Here is a 16854-nt window from a genome sequence, read left to right on the forward strand (position 1 = left end):
GCCTTTGCTGTGCCCGTCCGGTCTCCCGTGGCGAGGGGAGACCGGGTGATGTTGCCGACCAAACCTAGAGCCCCGGGGTGAGGCAGCCGAGGCGCGGCTGACTGGCGAGGCTCTGGAGAGGAGGAGCCCCGCCCGCGGTATCCCGTGTCCATGGTTAGAGCCCCGGGGTGAGGCAGCCGAGGAGCGGCTGACCGGTGAGGCTCCAGAGAGGAGGAGCCCCGCCCGCGGTACCCCGTGTCCATGGCTAGAGCCCCGGGGTGAGGCAGCCGAGGCGCGGCTGACCGGCGACCGTGTCCATGGCTAGAGCCCCGGGGTGAGGCAGCCGAGGTGCGGCTGACCGGCGAGGCTCCGGAGAGGAGGAGCCCCGCCCGCGATTAGGTATTGGTCTTCTCTCCTGATATATTTGGGTAAAAAACAGAAACATGACAGAGCAATAAAAAGGTCCTACCACCTCTTCACAAGACTGTGAGCACCAAGGAAGGAGACAGTGAATGAAGAGCAAATGTGACAGTGGGCACAATGAGAAATTGAGAGGGAGAATAGGTAAGTGTGAATGTAACGGAGTGTGAGCGAGGGACCATATTGGTGAGGGTGTTTATTTTCCTGTCCTAGTCTGCTAATACTGTAAACAGGAAGGAAGGGAAGTCCAGTTGGTATTATAAATAAGGGGGTTCTGAAATCTGGCACATATCTGGACCTACAAAGGACAGTTCAGTTGTAAAGGTATTTTCCTGGGAACGCAATGTGTATCCGTACAAAAGGTGTGTGCGAGAAAGACAGACAAGATAGGAGAAAAGGAAGGAGAAAGGTTTGAAGGCTTGGAGAGAGGGAAGATGAGATGACGCAGAATAACAGGAAGAAGGGGTGGGGGAGAGAGGAAGGTTATGTGGGTCTGCCTTGATTCATTCAAGCTGCAGCAGCGATGTGTCATCCCAATGATGCAGTGTTTCTATGGGTAATAGGAATGATTTTCATGCCTGTAATGAGAAAGTTATGTTAGCCTCTTGCATGCATGAGGAAGGTAAAAGGTCTCACTGGGATTCATGCTGGAACAGCTCATCTCAGAAGGTACAAGTGAAGCTCCACTTTAGAACTGAACGCAGTAGCATGGGAAGGGTCCCTGTTTAGGTCACTGAAATGGGTCAGACAGAGGATGTATGCGAGTCTGGATAGAGGTGTACAATGCTCCTCTTATTCATAACGGAATCATGTAGTCTATGTTGTTTAAGCTAACCCTGTGGAACAGTTTGAGATATTGGTGAGCTTGGCAGTGAACTGACCATTTAGGTAAAGATGATTTTGTCATATTCTCTCCAAGTAGCTTTGTATCACTTGGGTTAGATGCGGTTGTTTACCATCTTCTGGCTGATTCAGACTTTTAACATTTTAGCTCAACTGATCTTAAGGGATAGATAAAGCAGCTGCATTTTGTTTGCTGAAGAGTGCTTTGCAAGTAAGGGTGATCAAATTTATGGATTAAAGAATGACGCTGTATTAGAAGTGTAGTGTGTCTCATGTGTTGTATGGCAATGTTGATACTTGATCAGGAATAGCAGCTTGGAAAAGGAATAGATTTCTTTAGTGATCCGATGTGGTGTTTGCAGGCATTTTAGAAAGGGGCGGAAAAGGCAATTATATAGCAGATGAATCTATGGCCATGATTTCGATACAGTCCCAGGGTCCGACATAAAACTGTGGCTGTATTATGATGAATTTAAGAAATGATGGGGAATATTATTAAGAAGAATGGCAAACATACTACCCTGTCAACCCATCCATCCATTCATCCATCCATTGACCCATCCTTCATCCATCCGCACCCTACCATCCATCCACACAACCGTTCACCTATCGATCCACCTATTTTTATTCAATGCATTCTGCTACAAATTACTTGCATACCTTTCACCTATCCTCAAACACTGCTCACCCTGCACACTCACCCACCATTTACTACGCACAGTCACCCTGACATTGTGCAGGCAGTCTGATACTGCTCACCCACCACTCACACAGTCCACCATCCAGCCACCCATCCATCCACCATCCATCCAGCCACCCATCCAGCCATCATACATCCATCCATTATTCATTCATTCATTCATGCATGCATGCATCCACCCAACCATCCAGCTATCCACCCAACATGCATCCACCCATGCATCCATCCATCCACCCTGCATCCAACCATCATGCATCCACCCAGCATTCATTCATTCATCCACCCACCCATCATGCATTCACCCATCATGCATCCACCCAACAATCATTCATCCATCATGCATCCACCAGCCATCCATCCATCTTCCAGCCAACAATCATGCATCCATCCAACACCCAGCCACCCTCCCACCCACCATTCATGCACCCCATCCATCCACCCACCCATCCATCCATCCTGCATCCATCCATCATTCATGCATCCATCCATGCATCCACCCAACAATCATTCATCCATCATGCATCCAACCATCGTTCATGCATCAAAAATCGGATCCCCAGGGCTGCTCAGGTGGTCCCACAAGGATATTACCATATTTAAACGTTATCCGCTAATAGAATTAGCATTTTCAAAACCTTGCAAATTCACTGAAAAAACCATAGGTTTCTGGCCTTATATATATATATATATATATATATATATATATATATTAGCTTTTAAAAAACCAATGAAATTCACTGAAAAAACCATAGGTTATACACTATATATAGTTAGGAATTAGCCTTTAAAAAACCAATGAAATTCACTAAAAAAAACATAGGTTTTAGGCCTTATATAGTTAGGAATTAACATATAAAAAACCATTGAAATTCCTCCTATATAGTTAGCTGGACATTTTATTGATATAAAACCAATGAAATTCGACATATAGTTAGTTGCACTAACTATATATTTCGCGCATCCGCAATCCAATGCTGATGATGTCACATATTACATCATTCATGACATGGTCAGTGACATCACTGATGACATCACTGATGACAGCTCATTTAACATCAATAATCACACCACTGATGATATACTTCATGTGATAATACAATGCACCTCCTTACACTCTAATACACCTAGTGTAAAATACAGAGTATCATTTTTGAAACTATTGACACACCAATACCATTTACTACGTACCCACTCACTGATTCCTACGTCTACATGCACATTCATTCATTCACCCATAAGGTCATTCGTACATACTGTCACTCATCATTGCAACACTATCATATGCACTCATACACCTATGCAGACACTCACACACTGCCACTCATCCATGGAGTTACTCACACACCTACTCAGTCCTGTAAGGAATCAATCACACTTTGATTTCTTCGTCTATACAGTTAAACACAGAACAGCTTACATTTTCACAGATATACTAACACATACTTACTTACTTATACAATCAAATCCTTCATCCATACTTTTATACATCCTCTCATTCTTCAATATGTAAAACATATTTAAACTTTACAAAAACACACAGACACTGGATGATGTCATCAGTGATGTCATCAGTGATGTCACTGACCATGTCATGAATGATGTAATATGTGACATCATCAGCATTGGATTGCGGATGCGCGAAATATATAGTTAGTGCAACTAACTATATGTCGAATTTCATTGGTTTTATATCAATAAAATGTCCAGCTAACTATATTGGAGGAATTTCAATGGTTTTTTATATGTTAATTCCTAACTATATAAGGCCTAAAACCTATGTTTTTTTAGTAAATATATATATATATATATATATATATAAATGCATATGCATATATATATATATACACACGTGTATATATATGTGCATATGTGTGCGCGTAGCGAGGAAGAGGTAGAGAGTAGAGAGCAGTAGAGAGAGGCAGAGAGAGAGGTAGAGCGAGAGGTAGTGCGAGAGGTAGAGAGCAGAGAGGTAGAGAGTAGAGAGGTAGAGAGTGAGTAGTAGAGAGTAGAGTGAGTAGTAGAGAGTAGAGTGAGTAGTAGAGAGTAGTAGAGAGTGAGTAGTAGAGAGTAGAGTGAGTAGTAGAGAGTGAATAGTAGGGTGAATAGTGGAGTGAGTAGTAGAGTGAATAGTAGAGTAGGTAGTAGAGTGAGTAGAGAGTGAGTAGTAGAAAGTGAATAGAGAGTGAGTAGTAGAAAGTGAGTAGTAGAGAGAGTAGAGCAGTAGAGATTAGTAGGTAGAGAGTAGTAGAGAGTAGTAGGTAGAGAGTAGTCGAGAGTAGTATAGAGTGAGTAGTAGAGAGTGAGTAGTGGAGAGTGAGTAGTGGAGTGAGTAGTAGAGAGTAGTAGAGAGTGAGCAGTAGAGAGTAGTAGAAGGTGAGTAGTAGAGTAAGTAGTAGAGAGTAGTAGAGAGTGAGTAGTAGAGAATGAGTAGAGAGTAGAGTAGTAGAGAGTAGTAGAGTGAGTAGTAGAGAGTAGTAGAGAGTGAGTAGTAGAGAGTAGGAGAGAGTGAGTAGTAGAGAGTAGTAGAGTAGTAGAGAGTGAGTGGTAGAGAATGAGTAGAGAGTAGAGTAGTAGAGAGTGAGTAGTTGAGAGTAGTAGAGAGTGAGTAGTAGAGAATAGTAGAGTAGTAGAGAGTGAGTAGTAGAGAGTGAGTAGTAGAGAGTGAGTAGTAGAGTGAGTAGTAGAGTGAGTAGTCGAGAGTAGTAGATAGTGAGTAGTAGAGAGTGAGTAGTTGAGGATTAGTAGTCAGTAGAGAATGAGTAGTAAGTGAGTAGAGAGTGAGTGGAGAATAGTAGAGAGTAGTAGAGAGTGAGTAGTAGAGAATGAGTAGTAGAGAGTAGTATAGAATGAGTAGAGAAGTAGAGAGTGAGTAGTAGAGAGTGAGTAGAGAGTGAGTAGTAGAGAGTGAGTAGTAGAGAGTGAGTAGTAGAGAGTAGTAGAGAGCAAATAGAGTATCTCACACACAGTGTCTCCCACACACAGTGCATCACACAAAGTGTGTCACAGTGTCTCTCTCACACACAGTGTCTCAAACACACACAGTGTCTCACACACACAGTGTCTCACACACACACAGTGTCTCACACACAGTGTCTCACATACACACACACAGTGTCTCACACAGTATCTCTCACACACAGTATCTCACACACACAGTCACCCACACACACACAGTGTCTCATACATACAGCTTCACACAGTGTCTCACACACACACAGCGTCACACACAAAGCCTCACACACGCAGTGTCTCACACACACAGTGTCTCAAACACACATACAGTGTCTCACACACAGTGTCTCACACACACACACACACTGTTTCACACAGTGTCTCTCACACACACAGTGTCTCACACACACACAGTGTCTCACACATACAGTGTCTCTCACACACACCGTGTCTCAAACACACACAGTGTCTCACACAGTGTCTCACACACACACACTGTCCTGTCACACACACACAGTGTCTCACACACACAGCCTCACACAGTGTCTCACACACACTCAGCCTCACGCACACACAGCCTCACACACACAGTGTCTCACACACACATAGAGTGTCTCACACACACAGTGTCTCTCACACACACAGTGTCTCACACACACACAGTGTCTCACACACAGTGTCACACACATACAGTGTCTCACACAGTGTCTCACACATAGTGTCTCACACACACACAGTGTCTCGCACACAATTTCACACCCACACACTGTCACACACACACACACACACAGTGTCTCACACACACAGCCTCACACACAGTGTTTCACACACACACACAGTGTCTCAAACACACATACCGTGTCTCATACACACACAATGTCTCACACACAGTGTCTCACACACACACAGTCTCTCACACACAGTGCTTCACACACACACAGTGCCTCACACAGTGTCTCTCACACACACAGTGTCTCACACACACACACAATGTCCTGTCACACACACACAGTGTCTCACACACAGCCTCACACAGTGTCTCACACACAGAGCCTCACGCACACACAGCCTCACACACACACACAGTTTCTCACACACACATACAGTGTCTCACACACCCAGTGTCTCACACACACATAGTGTCTTACACACACACACAGTGTCACACACACACAGTGTCACACACATACAGTGTCACACACACACAGTGTCACACACACACAGTGTCTCACACACACAGTGTCTCACACACACACACACAGTGTTTCACACATGACTCTCCACTCTTGTCCCCCACCCCCCTCTACCTTCTGTTCCTACCTTGCCCCTCCCGGTCTCCAGCCTTGCCCCCTCCCTGGATCTCTCGCTGCCCGGTTCCAGCCTGCTCTGCCTTCCTTCACTGCCAGCCCCCCTCCCTCCCTGCAGCACCGCCAGGCAGCCCTCGGTGCGAGCAACAGGGGCCGTAGCCCAGACATGAATACAAGCCCCGATCCAAAACCTCGCCTCCAATGCGAGACGCAAGAGTGGGGGGCGGGGGTGAGGGAAATCGCACATACTGTGGGGATTCGAAGGTCCGCAAGGCTAGGATTGTTTTCGGAGCCGTGGAGATGCGTTAAACAACTCAATATTTTTAATATTCGCTGCCTCTTCTCACAGAACTGTCCTTAATACATCGTTAATTATAGGTCTGATATACATAAATAAACACAGTAGTTCTGCCCATCCCCCAGCTCCCACTTTTTTTCGGTGGAGATGGCAGTGTTGCCGTGTGTGGTTTCCTTTGTTCCTTTGATGGTTTGGTAGTTACGGTTAGGAAATGTTGCAAAAAAAAAACTTCATGTAATGAAATATAAATATTCAATGTGTACAATGATGTTAGGTTTACAAGTTGCAAAGCCGACAGGAATACTGTTCTAATGTACCAAAGTAAAAACTCTGCCGTGAAAGAATACGAACCCCGTGTAAAGAAACAACTCTAGCCACATATGCAAACTGTCAGTAAAAAGAGATGCACGATATATTCTCTCCTCGCCAAACATGTAACATGTAGCAATCCAGTAACATAGTCAGTGAAACGCTGCCGTCAAAGAATACGGACCCCGTGTAAAGAAACAACACTAGCCACATATGCAGTCTGAGGCAAAAAGTTTTCCGGATCCTGTATCACGCCTGGGGATAATTCTACGTTAAGGAATCTGCGGCTAGTAGTCTCCATCAGATACCTTGTTCACGTTTAGAACAGCTAGACAGGCTTTTACTGGGAGGTTCTTTTCTTTTTAGCCAATTGCAAGCTTTGTCAGGCGGTACAGCACTCAAACCCTCCCAGTACCGGCGGTACCCTGTCAGTCAGAATAAAGCAGTATCCTGATTGGTTACGCTTGCAGTCAGTTTTGCCAGAAGTTCAGAATCGAAAGTAAGATAGTGGCACTTTGTCAGTCCGATATATTTAAAAGATTTTCATCCGGTCAATTGGAAGTAAGTCTGCGCTGTCTGATTTGAAATGGGTTCAGAAAAGGGGGTGGTGATGAACAGAGTGTCTGAATTAAGCAGACCACTCTTACCCAGTCCAAAGATCAGGGCTTGATCCATCACCGATATTTATCTCACTGCACCATCCCAGCTCAGAACCTGGCTATATGCAAATCAGTCTGTCCCTGGCCAAGTGCATCATTGGAACAGGGCAGACTAAACTACCAAGCCAATTCTTCACCAGAAAGGAGACAAGCTACCGGGGACCGGTTTCTGGCATTTCAGCCGTCTTCGGCCCGGCTTGCTTGAATCCTGATGGTGCAGTGAGAAAGGGACTCATGTCTGAGTATACCCTGCCACACCTATAGTGGCCAAAAACGATTCAGAAAAGGGGGTGGTGATGAACAGAGTGTCTGAATTAAGCAGACCACTCTTACCCAGTCCAAAGATCAGGGCTTGATCCATCACCGTTATTTATCTCACTGCACCATCCCAGCTCAGAACCTGGCTATATGCAAATCAGTCTGTCCCTGGCCCAGTGCATCATGGGAACAGGGCAGACTAAACTACCAAGCCAATTCTTCACCAGAAAGGAGACAAGCTACCGGGGACCGGTTTCTGGCATTTCAGCCGTCTTCGGCCCGGCTTGCTTGAATCCTGATGGTGCAGTGAGAAAGGGACTCATGTCTGAGTATACCCTGCCACACCTATAGTGGCCAAAAACGATTCAGAAAAGGGGGTGGTGATGAACAGAGTGTCTGAATTAAGCAGACCACTCTTACCCAGTCCAAAGATCAGGGCCTGATCCATCACCGTTATTTATCTCACTGCACCATCCCAGCTCAGAACCTGGCTATATGCAAATCAGTCTGTCCCTGGCCCAGTGCATCATGGGAACAGGGCAGACTAAACTACCAAGCCAATTCTTCACCAGACAGGAGACAAGCTACCGGGGACCGGTTTCTGGCATTTCAGCCGTCTTCGGCCCGGCTTGCTTGAATCCTGATGGTGCAGTGAGAAAGGGACTCATGTCTGAGTATACCCTGCCACACCTATAGTGGCCAAAAACGATTCAGAAAAGGGGGTGGTGATGAACAGAGTGTCTGAATTAAGCAGACCACTCTTACCCAGTCCAAAGATCAGGGCTTGATCCATCACCGTTATTTATCTCACTGCACCATCCCAGCTCAGAACCTGGCTATATGCAAATCAGTCTGTCCCTGGCCCAGTGCATCATGGGAACAGGGCAGACTAAACTACCAAGCCAATTCTTCACCAGAAAGGAGACAAGCTACCGGGGACCGGTTTCTGGCATTTCAGCCGTCTTCGGCCCGGCTTGCTTGAATCCTGATGGTGCAGTGAGAAAGGGACTCATGTCTGAGTATACCCTGCCACACCTATAGTGGCCAAAAACGATTCAGAAAAGGGGGTGGTGATGAACAGAGTGTCTGAATTAAGCAGACCACTCTTACCCAGTCCAAAGATCAGGGCTTGATCCATCACCGTTATTTATCTCACTGCACCATCCCAGCTCAGAACCTGGCTATATGCAAATCAGTCTGTCCCTGGCCCAGTGCATCATGGGAACAGGGCAGACTAAACTACCAAACCAATTCTTCACCAGAAAGGAGACAAGCTACTGGGGACCGGTTTCTGGCATTTCAGCCGTCTTCGGCCCGACTTGCTTGAATCCTGATGGTGCAGTGAGAAAGGGACTCATGTCTGAGTATACCCTGCCACACCTATAGTGGCCAAAAACGATTCAGAAAAGGGGGTGGTGATGAACAGAGTGTCTGAATTAAGCAGACCACTCTTACCCAGTCCAAAGATCAGGGCTTGATCCATCACCGTTATTTATCTCACTGCACCATCCCAGCTCAGAACCTGGCTATATGCAAATCAGTCTGTCCCTGGCCCAGTGCATCATGGGAACAGGGCAGACTAAACTACCAAGCCAATTCTTCACCAGAAAGGAGACAAGCTACCGGGGACCGGTTTCTGGCATTTCAGCCGTCTTCGGCCCGGCTTGATTGAATCCTGATGGTGCAGTAAGAAAGGGACTCATGTCTGAGTATACCCTGCCACACCTATAGTGGCCAAAAACGATTCAGAAAAGGGCGTGGTGATGAACAGAGTGTCTGAATTAAGCAGACCACTCTTACCCAGTCCAAAGATCAGGGCTTGACCCATCACCGTTATTTATCTCACTGCACCATCCCAGCTCAGAACCTGGCTATATGCAAATCAGTCTGTCCATGGCCCAGTGCATCATGGGAACAGGGCAGACTAAACTACCAAGCCAATTCTTCACCAGAAAGGAGACAAGCTACCGGGGACCGGTTTCTGGCATTTCAGCCGTCTTCGGCCCGGCTTGCTTGAATCCTGATGGTGCAGTGAGAAAGGGAATCATGTCTGAGTATACCCTGCCACACCTATAGTGGCCAAAAACGATTCAGAAAAGGGGGTGGTGATGAACAGAGTGTCTGAATTAAGCAGACCACTCTTACCCAGTCCAAAGATCAGGGCTTGATCCATCACCGTTATTTATCTCACTGCACCATCCCAGCTCAGAACCTGGCTATATGCAAATCAGTCTGTCCCTGGCCCAGTGCATCATGGGAACAGGGCAGAATAAACTACCAAGCCAATTCTTCACCAGAAAGGAGACAAGCTACCGGGGACCGGTTTCTGGCATTTCAGCCGTCTTCGGCCCGGCTTGATTGAATCCTGATGGTGCAGTAAGAAAGGGACTCATGTCTGAGTATACCCTGCCACACCTATAGTGGCCAAAAACGATTCAGAAAAGGGCGTGGTGATGAACAGAGTGTCTGAATTAAGCAGACCACTCTTACCCAGTCCAAAGATCAGGGCTTGACCCATCACCGTTATTTATCTCACTGCACCATCCCAGCTCAGAACCTGGCTATATGCAAATCAGTCTGTCCATGGCCCAGTGCATCATGGGAACAGGGCAGACTAAACTACCAAGCCAATTCTTCACCAGAAAGGAGACAAGCTACCGGGGACCGGTTTCTGGCATTTCAGCCGTCTTCGGCCCGGCTTGCTTGAATCCTGATGGTGCAGTGAGAAAGGGAATCATGTCTGAGTATACCCTGCCACACCTATAGTGGCCAAAAACGATTCAGAAAAGGGGGTGGTGATGAACAGAGTGTCTGAATTAAGCAGACCACTCTTACCCAGTCCAAAGATCAGGGCTTGATCCATCACCGTTATTTATCTCACTGCACCATCCCAGCTCAGAACCTGGCTATATGCAAATCAGTCTGTCCCTGGCCCAGTGCATCATGGGAACAGGGCAGAATAAACTACCAAGCCAATTCTTCACCAGAAAGGAGACAAGCTACCGGGGACCGGTTTCTGGCATTTCAGCCGTCTTCGGCCCGGCTTGCTTGAATCCTGATGGTGCAGTGAGAAAGGGACTCATGTCTGAGCATACCCTGCCATACCTATAGTGGCCAAAAACGATTCAGAAAAGGGGGTGGTGATGAACAGAGTGTCTGAATTAAGCAGACCACTCTTACCCAGTCCAAAGATCAGGGCTTGATCCATCACCGTTATTTATCTCACTGCACCATCCCAGCTCAGAACCTGGCTATATGCAAATCAGTCTGTCCCTGGCCCAGTGCATCATGGGAACAGGGCAGACTAAATTACCACGCCAATTCTTCACCAGAAAGGAGACAAGCTACCGGGGACCGGTTTCTGGCATTTCAGCCGTCTTCGGCCCGGCTTGCTTGAATCCTGATGGTGCAGTGAGAAAGGGACTCATGTCTGAGTATACCCTGCCACACCTATAGTGGCCAAAAACGATTCAGAAAAGGGGGTGGTGATGAACAGAGTGTCTGAATTAAGCAGACCACTCTTACCCAGTCCAAAGATCAGGGCTTGCCATCACCGTTATTTATCTCACTCCACCATCCCAGCTCAGAACCTGGCTATATGCAAATCAGTCTGTCCCTGGCCCAGTGCATCATGGGAACAGGGCAGACTAAACTACCAAGCCAATTCTTCACCAGAAAGGAGACAAGCTACCGGGGACCGGTTTCTGGCATTTCAGCCGTCTTCGGCCCGGCTTGCTAGAATACTGATGGTGCAGTGAGAAAGAGACTCATGTCTGAGTATACCCTGCCACACCTATAGTGGCCAAAAACGATGTTAAATATTTTGTCCACCCTAAGCGTGGAAGGGTATACTCAGATGTGAGTCCCTTGCTCATTGCACCATCAGGATTCAAGCAAGCCGGACCGACGACGGCTGAAATGCCAGAAACCGGTCCCCGGAAGCTTGTTTCCTTCCCAGTGTAAGAATTGGCTTGGTAGTTTGGTTTGCCCTGTTCCCATCATGCACTGGGAAAGGAACAGACTAATTTGCTTATAGTCAGGTTCTGAGCTGGGATGGTGCAGTGAGCTAAAAAACGGTGTTGGATCGAGCCCTGATCTCTTGACTGGGTGAGAGTATTCTGTTTAATTCAGAAACTCTGTCCATCACCACCCCTTGTTGTTAAATATTTTGTCCACCCTAAGCGTGGAAGGGTATACTCAGATGTGAGTCCCTTGCTCATTGCACCATCAGGATTCAAGCAAGCCGGGCCGACGACGGCTGAAATGCCAGAAACCGGTCCCCGGAAGCTTGTTTCCTTCCCAGTGTAAGAATTGGCTTGGTAGTTTTTGTTTGCCCTGTTCCCATCATGCACTGGGACAGGAACAGACTAATTTGCTTATAGCCAGGTTCTGAGCTAGGATGGTGCAGTGAGCTAAAAAACGGTGTTGGATCTAGCCCTGATCTCTTGACTGGGTGAGAGTATTCTGCTTAATTCAGAAACTCTGTCCATCACCACCCCTTGTTGTTAAATATTTTGTCCACCCTAAGCGTGGAAGGGTATACTCAGATGTGAGTCCCTTGCTCATTGCACCATCAGGATTCAAGCAAGCCGGGCCGACGACGGCTGAAATGCCAGAAACCGGTCCCCGGAAGCTTGTTTCCTTCCCAGTGTAAGAATTGGCTTGGTAGTTTGGTTTGCCCTGTTCCCATCATGCACTGGGACAGGAACAGACTAATTTGCTTATAGCCAGGTTCTGAGCTGGGATGGTGCAGTGAGCAAAAAAACGGTGTTGGATCTAGCCCTGATCTCTTGACTGGGTGAGAGTATTCTGCTTAATTCAGAAACTCTGTCCATCACCACCCCTTGTTGTTAAATGATTTGAAATGGGTGGCATGTAATGTGTGTCTGCGGGAACATCTGGCATGAATTAATCCCATGCGTACTTTCATAACTCACAATGGGGGAACATCCTTTACAACGCAACTTTTACCACGCAGTGCCTTTACGACGCAACTTTTACAACGCAAACCATTACAACGCATTGCGCTGGGGGGCACTCTAGGATAGGGAATAGGTTTAATGTACTATCCAACACCTTCCCTACTATCCACGGGGACTGGAGTTGGAATAGTAAATTAAACTATTCACTATCCAGCGCCCCAAAGCACTATGCAATGTAAAGGAATGCGTTGTAAAAACCGCGTTGTAAAGGCATGCGTGGTAAAAGCATGCGTTGTAACGTCATACATCCCTCACTATGAATATCTGGTCCAAGTTGCCTAGCGTACCCGGTGCCTGAGTATATCCTTTGAACACTTTTATTTCTACCTCTGATTACTTCTCTACTAGGCTCTCATGGCCCGCCGTTTCCTTTACGTGCGTGGTATTTCTCAGATTGTGTTCCATATGAGGCATAGTTTAAAGTTTACCAGATTGCTACAATTGTTGTCACAAGGACTCCTAATTCCAGGTACTGGGTTTTCCTTATTGAACTCGTTGCATTCTGGGAGGTGAAGTCTTAGTTCAGTGGGTAGAATCGTCTGGATTGGCGCCTGAAAACTATCTGTGAAAGGAAAGTTCAGCTTAGACAAATGTAAGCTGGTAAGGACGATTCAACATTATTAGTATAGGTTGTGACGGAACGATAGCACTGGGCATTGCGTGGAAACTGGATTAAGGAATTTGTCCCACAGCAAGACGGTGTATCGACTCAAGGTTGAATCCTGAATCGGAATGAGGGTCTAAGTGCAGATCGTGAAGGGTAGAGATAACGGAAATGGCGTTGTCTGCAGCCACTGAAAAATACACTTACAAATCTAGCAGGTTTTAACCTGCTGGTTCACCTGAGAGGATCCATGCGACCAAGTAGCAGCTGGGTTGAGAGGTCACCGAACTGGGTAGAAAGATTACCCTAGTCTCGCTTTATTGTTTCTATACATTTACTTCTACACCTACTTGGTTTTTCTATGTTTATTTCTGCATCACTCGCTTTGTTTTTCTAGTATAGTTGATTTTCCTATCAACCCGTTTAAAAGCTTTACGACTTTAACTTGGTTCCGGATTATTCACCTATTACCTCGACCCCTACGTATTCCTGTTTCCTCTCGGAGCTACACCCGCGCCCTGGAAGCATCTTTAATTGGTGTATGGTCTACTCGGCCCTTTAAATACATCAGCATGCCTGTGCCAATGGAAGAGTTCATTTTTACAAGTCTCCTTTACAATCCTGAAGTGCCTGCATGCTCGTATCTGCCTTTGCTTGTAAAACGTAAGGATAAAACAATGTAATACCTATCCTTCTAGATGTTTCAAGTTGGAAGCCGCTGTATTACTCTTAATGATCAATCTGCAAAATGTTATTGAATATTACATTCCCGTCCTTTTGGAATTGTTTATGTATTATTATCCCGTCTCTTTCCACTCACATCGGCCATCCCCCCTCACTCTCCGCTCATGGACACCCTCATAAAGCACTCATGTTATGAAACGCTTATGGGTGGGAGCGGAGGACAGCCCGTACATAACCCTTAAGGATACCTTAAATCGTATTATACACTTTTGCCAGTCACTAAAAGAAGAGTACTTGCTGCCCATGCAGAGTTTCTAATCCTTAGGCCAACATATATTTGTCAACATGGATAGCTTACATTCGTGGAGAATATTTACGTGCGGTTAATGCCAGGCATAGCTATGCAGGTACAGTGGTAAAGTAACACAGCCAGCGTCGCCAGAACTGTAAAATGTATCTTTCCATAAGGGTATTATGCAAGCTTTTTTGTTGACCTGAGACATGTAAGATTGAATAGAACATGCTAGCATTCAAATCAAGAATCCTACCAAACAAGAGATATTCATTTATTTTATTAATTTTTTTAGTTTCCAAATTTTATTTTATGGCTACTGTTTTTACTAGGCACTGCACTTGAAAGCAGGGTCTGAGGTTATGGTTAGATGAGAGGATATTGTAATGCCTTGTTAAAACAGTAACGTGACCGCATCATGGTGTAACGTGCTCATGCATCTAAACATTTAATTTGATGAGGCTGGTGACACATATTTTTGAATACACGTTAAAGGCGTGCATTGTATAGCTGTCCTGTCCAGTTTTCAGCAGGCACCTTTGAGCGACAAGCCATCATTTTAGAGAAGAATTTGGAAGGAGAAGCAATTTTAGGCGGGAGACAGCAAAAGTAAAGCTGATTGGTGCATCACAAATCGGGAGTCTCCCGACCGAATCGGGTGCATTAGCATCCATGTGTCACGTGTGACACCAAGTGACACTTTATCAGGAGCAGAAAGCTGTGGATTAAGAAAAATATTTTAATACATTAAATTATTGGTTTATTAAGTGCAGTGCAGTACCTGGATTAAACAAAAGGTAGGCCACATCAGTAGCTTGAAAAGCAACCTTTTTTTCTACTTATCAAGAGCCCAGCAGCTCACAAGATGATCCTACAAAGCCATTTGCTTTGCTATACAATACCATTAGCAAAGCAAATGGCTTTAACTTAATCAAAGGTGAGACCTATTGCATTTTCAATGCTTGTTCCAATTTGTCTTGAGTACCAGATTGTCAGACTCTAGATGTATATTTGTCATGCAAGATTTGCTTTTGGACAGGAGGAATGTTGCAATTAGTGTTGGGGGGGGGGGTCTCTTTCGACTATCATATCAATGACAAGGTGCCAGGACTCTTTTTTTTTTATTATTAACAATTTTATTAATTTTTTGACATGGTGAGAGAACAAATGCCAGCAAGATAGCACAATACAATAGGGGCAAGAAGTCCCAGTCGGTTAGACGGTTAATCCTGGTCATAAAGTCCCATGTAATACAGACAGTTCATCAGGCAAAGCAATTTTAAGCCACGAGACCCAACCATTTGCCGCACACCCTGCAATATTTCTTTGGACATCCCCGTGCTTCATACATGGGTTTTTCCTGTGTGGCACACCAATCCACCCCCTCCCGCCACTTCTTGAGGCTAGGCGGAGTAGGACATTTCCAGTGAGCGGCTATGTCCTGCTTCGCTACAATCATTACTGTGGTAAAAAAACATTTCTCATTTCTGGACCCATCTAGCCCATCAGTGATCCCCAGAAGCGTGTGCAGTGGGTCATGGGAAACTTCCCAAACCAGGAATTCGGTGAGTTCCTCTTCTATACCCCCCCAAGACACACCCAGACCATGTGAAAGAAATCCGCCTGTTCTTGCACGCAGCGCACACAGGAGGCGGTTGAATATAGGCCTGCCCTGTGAAAGTGTGTGGGGGTTAAATAAGCAGAGTGCAAGTAAAACAGTTGGATCAGGCTAAGTCTAGCCGATGCAGTGACCATCTTAGGTGCCATTAGTGCGTCCCTCCAATCTTCTTCCTCCAGTGAACCCACCCATTCCTCCCACTGGTTTCTGAGCCGGTCCAGTGTGACTAGAGTGTTGTTGGTTAATGTGCGATAAATACGGGAGATGCCCCCTTCCCAGGTTCCCCATCAGAGTTTGTGCTTCCTGAGGGCTATATTCCGGTACTGTTGTGCGATCTGCTATGTGTGAGTGGAGAGCTGTAGGTTTCAATAAAATTGTGATGGGTGTAAGGAATACCTAGATTGTAGGTCTTGGAAGGTGCGCATATGACTGCTGGTCCACACATCCCCAAGCTGGAAGATCACTAAAAAATCCCACAACTGAAATCCCTTGAGCCCACTAATTTCCCTGAGCCACGCTCCATGCCAGAGTGGCGTTTGGTGGGTTAATTTATGCGTCCATTGGGTGTGGCACAATGATGCCCGCCAGGCCAGGAGGACGGTACGTGTCACCTCCGGTAAAGTGCAGGGAATAGACCCCCATACATCACAGTTTCGATGCGGGGTAGACCTAGTTTACCCAGCTCGAGCCTGTAACCCGGGTCCGACCATCCCCCATTAAACCAATCACGCACTGTGAGGAGGCGGGTCGCCAAGTAATATAAATACAAATTGGTCATCCCCATGCCGAAAGAGGGGGTCCGGCAGCGGGCTAGAGCTAAGCGGGCTCTCCGACCCCCCCAGAGAAATTTGGTAGCTGCGCTGTCGAGCTACCGAAACCAGGCCCGTGGGAAGCAGAAGGGAGTGTTTTGAAGGACGTAGAGGAATCTGAAGAGAATCATCATTTTGCA

This window comes from Lissotriton vulgaris, chromosome 8, assembly GCF_964263255.1.
Source record: "Lissotriton vulgaris chromosome 8, aLisVul1.2, whole genome shotgun sequence".
Taxonomy (NCBI): Eukaryota; Metazoa; Chordata; class Amphibia; order Caudata; family Salamandridae; genus Lissotriton; species Lissotriton vulgaris.